General features: G+C 39.0%; 1 pseudogene; it reads right to left on the bottom strand.

Moving 5' to 3' along the window:
- Positions 1-3,928: 3,928 nt before the first annotated feature.
- Positions 3,929-4,073, bottom strand: LOC115029170 (annotated as a pseudogene).
- Between the last annotated feature and the right edge of the window lie 1,418 nt (positions 4,074-5,491).

Below are 5,491 nucleotides of genomic sequence, written 5' to 3'. Positions count from 1 at the left end.
ATAGTTGCCCTGTGGCTATCTGTTTAAGGCTGCCAGCTATAAAGACAATCAAAAGAGGAAAGAACTATTAACTCTCTACCAGCCTATTAGTGATGGGAAGCAGATGAAGAGCTCACAAACTCATAAATTAATATGATATTTTAAATGCAATATGAGACATATATGCTATATATAATATTACATGCATATTTAAAGATAATCTATAGGCATGATTTCACCTTTTAGCACATAGTATTTGATGTCAATTTCCAAATAAATACTTATTCAATAAATTTCTTAATATTAATTTTTAGCTTTAGAAATTCCTCTTGTTGTAAGCCCCATAGACTAAATTTTCAGCACTCGAAATGAAAAAGAAACAACAACAACAACAAAAAAATTCCTGCACCTGTAATTTTCTTTGTTTATTTTGATTGTTTAAATTTTTTTTTTACTTTCACTCTTTAACTGTTTTATAAATGCCTGTGTTAGATTTTTGTCGCTTTTACCCACACCCCATACCTGTCTCTATCTCTACCTTCTTGTTCTGAACAACCCGGAGCACCTCAGTGAGAAGTGAGTGTTATGAAGCCCCTCCCCCCACACGTGGTAAAATGGTGACAGGCACAATGTGAGCAGGTATCCAGGTCCGAAGAGGATTCAAGGAATGACTGAGTCATATCTTGATGATACTGATCTCCAATCTCTGGCTTCTCCATCCTTCCTGTACCTTCTTCCGTATTCGCTCAGCCTCACAGAGAGGTAGGGAGAGGAAGGACGCCCGGTTCACAGTTACTTATTCTCTACACATTGAACACTTATGAGTTTCTGTGCTAACCACTGCCCACTGCCAAAAATCTTCTCTCTGGCAACAGCTAAGAGCAGCATTCATCTATGGGATAAAAATCTGGGTATTTACAAGGAAGTTTGACACCACTACATATTTATTAATACAATTTTAAATTAAATATAAAATTAAAATTATAATTTACTTTTATCTATAATTCAATTTTATTTTTTGCCATGTATACATGTTTATGCATCTTCCCAGTTTTCTGTTGTGTTTTACAAATAACAGCCTCTCAGAGTCCAGATAAGCCAAGCATCTCCTGGTCTGTCACAGAGTGTCACCAGTCCTGGGCGGTTTCATTTTTCATTAGCATCGCCCCCAAGGGAGCTCAGATCAACCAATTTGCTTCTCAGTAACTTCTCTGATAGGAGATCGGATGGAAAGGGAAGCTGTAACTATTAATGTGGGTGAAATCGGAATAGCATTTGTTGTGTATTCTCCTTGCTCGGGGTTAGTTAGTATAGGGAAACAAGAGTTACCTTCATCCATCTTCCCTATGAATCCTTCCTATCTCACACTCCATGATGAGTAAACAGTGGTCAGTTAAAACTCACCTTCACATAGTTTTCTTTTAAGTTTTGCTAAAGGCGGGAATAATAAAGAAAAAACTTGTAACAATCTTTGAGTGATTCTTACAGAATTCAATAGTGACAGATGCATTGGCCACAGTTCACCACCAGAGAAAGGATACAGAGACAGGCTATCTATCACAGCTTCTACTCTAAAATGCCACAATCAAGGACATTTAAAAACTGAAACACTTCCTCTTACTATGCTTGGCAGAAATACTAGATTGAAATAGATTAATAGTTAAGCCCATGTTAAGCCCATGTGACACACAAGTCTTTACCTCTTAGATCATGTAACTATATACACTTTCCTTAGCACAAATCTCCAGGTGCCTGTGTCACTGATGGCTACAGGTATAATATATTCTCTAGGCTCCTGTGGGTGAAGAATCCCTACGTGGATATAAAATCCTAGGATAGTTCCTCAAATGCCTCTTTTCACCTTTCAATCAGTTAACCAACTAATAACCTTATTTGATGCATTGTCTCTATGAAGGCATGATGGGAGGGGGAGGGTTCTTTGACTTGAATGGAACACTCAAAAGCTCTCTCACACCCGAGCAAATCTTATGCAACAAAAGGGTTTCCTCCACAATGCATGTCTCACACTTGTGCTTAGCAACAGAGCGCAGCACTTTAGTCCTGTGCCAGAAGGGACAAAATCAGCAGGAAAATGACAAAAATTCAAAACCTGGGACTAGAATGTGCATGAGGAGTGTTGCTCACAATGGAAAACCATATTGAGGACCACTTTGTCTCTTTGTATGTATTTTTTTCTTACTGCTCTGTACAAGTCCACAAAACAATTTTGAAGGCATTATAACTACAGATGTGCTTATGAATGCATTCTTCACACAGGTAAATAATCTGAAAATACAAAGATTGGTGTCTTACCCCTAATGTGACCCCCAAATATTTATTGCATGCCCTTGCATAAACACAGACATAGCTCTGGGCTTTCTAACATCTGATAATTTAGAATTTTAAAGTATACTTGGATCTATAAATGCTGGGTAGGGGATTGTGAGACCCATTTTCACCTGGATGGTGTCTGAAGGGTGATGTAAATGCCTTGCTTTATGTAATTTTGATGGCCTCCCTCCTACTTGCCCAAGTTAATGTGAATATCCATACTGGATTGCAATAAATGATTATAGACTACTGCAACTTGTGTAAGATCCATGTAACAGACCAACTCTCAGAAATAATGCAGGACACAAAGAGACCCGGAAGGGGCTCCCAAGACATAAACTGCCATTGTTTCTCTAATTGCTGAAGAATGTTGCTTTCTCTCTTTACACCTATTTTAATCATTTGAGAAAACAGTGAATCCCCCTACCTATCTTCCAGGACTCAGAGGACATATAAAATCCTTTAAGACACAAAGGCACTAACAGAGCATTTACTACTTGGACTTTGAAATTACACAGGATGCAACATCAGACCCCATGAGAACGTCTTCAGTTCTGCATGTAAATAAGTGAAAAATTAAGAATTACAGATCACAAGAAATATTTTTTCCGGTTTTGTAGTGTTCGCGGATACTCATGGTTAGTATTAATAGTGGTATCACTACCCTAGCACTGATTCTAGATTTATAAACAGGTTGAAACTGTTTATAAGATCTCTTTATGTCTTCACACACAATAGAGGATTAAAAACCAGAGTATTTCATGAGTCAGTATTAATTAATGTTCCTGTAGCTACAGCTGTTTTTTTGGCATTCCAGATAAGCTTATGGGAGAAATATAGTTAATGGGCAATTCATTTTCAAATTATGCTATTTTTTTAATCCATCAATTTGCTTGACAGCTGTATTCAGCTATTATCCAAAAAAAAAAGCACACCCCCATCCATGAGGTGACAATCTGCAACACCCCTATTCAAGAAGATGCAAAGTGCAACTTAATTGCAAAACTGCTTCATCCTCAGTGAGGAATTGAAAACTAAACAGGGCTCTGTCCCTGTTAAGAATACAGTGTTTCAGGAAATGCTGAAGACCTTCAGAAATCAGTTCTGCTAACTCCTTCATTGACATTTGCCTGGGACTTACTCCCAGCACTTGTGTGCTGCCAGTCAAAGTGACAATGACTATGACAGTCAGAGAATGAGGGACCTTCAGAGAGACTTAGCATAGAGTGCCAAGTGTCCTTGTAGGACCTGTCCCTCAGACACACCCCCCCCCCAGTTGTCTTTGGAAATCTTTTTTTTTCTTTTTCTTTTTCTTTTCTTTTCTTTTTAATTTATTTTTTTACACTTCATATTCCATTCCTCGCCCATCCCATCCACCTTCCAACTGCTCCACATCCCAAACCTCCTCCCCAGCCCACAACCTTCTCCTCGTGGATCTCCCCACCCCCCGCCCCACCTCACTCCCACCTGACCTCTAAAATCCCTGGGGCCTCCAGTCTCTTGAGGGTTAGGTGAATCATTTCCAAATGAACACAGACCCGGAAGTCCTCTACTGTATGTGTGTTGGGGGTCTCCAATCATCTGGTGTATGTGGTCTGTTTAGTGGTCCATTGTTTGAGAGATCTCGGGGGTCCAGATTAATTGAAACTGCTGGTCCCCCTACAGGATCTCCCTTCTCCTCAGCTTCTTTCAGCCTTCCCTAATTCAACAACAGGAGTCAGCTGATTCTACACTTGATCTTAGCCAAAAGGCCAAGAAGCGATGTGTCAGCTGATTTTTTGGTTGGGTGCAAGTATCTGCATCTGACTCTTTCAACTGCTTGTTGGGTCTTTCGGAGGGCAGTCACAATAAGTTCCTTTTTGTGAGCACGCCATAGCCTCAGGTCTTAGGACCTCCTCTTGAACTGGATCCCACTTTGGGCCTGTTGCTGAAATCTTAAAAAGCACTTATAAAATGGACAAAAAAATTATTGCTTTTGTATTACCACCCTTTCCTAAAAATATCAAAGAATTTCAGTAACATACTGTTTCTTCCAAGGAAACAAATGTCTGTTAGATTGTATAACATATGTTTACATGTGTGAGACTTCAAACTGGCAATATGCTTTCTAAAGCCTTTTTAGCTTATTCTTTGAGGATTGACTATATGCATACAGCAAATCTTGATCACACTCATCCTCAACTCTTTCCTCTAACTCCTCACAACTTAACACACAGTCCTCTCACCAGTATTAATGTCCTCTTTTTTAGAAAAAAAATTATAACTTACTGAATTCAGTTAGTGCTTCCTGTGTATGCATGAGATTAAAGTTATTACCTGCTAGGTACCATACCCCTAAAAATATGTCATCTTTCATAGCCACCATCACTTACAAATAGCTCCTGACCTAGAAGTTGGAGGTTCCATCCATGCTGGAATGTTGACTGGTTTAATCTTGTGCAGGTCCTGAGTTCATGAGGGCAGTGGCTCTATCACATCTGGAAGACGATGCTTCACCCTGGTCATCCATAACCTCTCATGCTCACATACTCGACATCTGAAAACTTCCCTGAGCCTTTTGGAAACAGGGTGTGATATAGATATCCAGTTTATGACTGAGATGTTCACAAACACTTTTTCTCAGCACTTTGATCATTTATGAGTCTCTCTATTAACCACTGCCCACTGAATTAAGATCCTTTTCTGATGATGACTGAGAGCTGTACTAATCTATAGTGTAGACATTCATGTTTAGAAGGGAGTTTGGTACTAAGTACATTTAGCAAAATAAAACTAACAAATTCACTCCTAAGACCTATGAGTTGACCAACCAGTGGTTCTTGGCCCAACTGACAATAAACTTGGCATGTTCCTATTTCTATTCTTCAGCTCAGCACTGTCTTCTCCAAGTCAGTTGATCCAACCCCAGTGCTTGGACTCAGCTATACATTTGTATCAGGAGTTCCAGAGCTCTAAATGTTCTTCTAACTTCCAGTTTATAACCTCTAAGGTCCTATATACTCAAACATGTAAAGACTGTATCTTTTAAGCAAACAGTGATTTCATAATGATTCTGATGAAATATAAAGTAAATAAGTTAGCTCAACTCTGCTATTCTACAGAAACACATTATCTTACATTCTAAGTTTAAAACAGTGGGGTGGATGATTGACGAGTGGTCATATTTTCCAGGCTCTGGGTT

Source organism: Mus caroli, chromosome 13 (genome assembly GCF_900094665.2).
Source record: "Mus caroli chromosome 13, CAROLI_EIJ_v1.1, whole genome shotgun sequence".
Lineage (NCBI taxonomy): Eukaryota > Metazoa > Chordata > Mammalia > Rodentia > Muridae > Mus > Mus caroli.
Note: the sequence above shows the minus strand (reverse complement) of the source record. Positions and strands in the feature narration are given on the sequence as shown.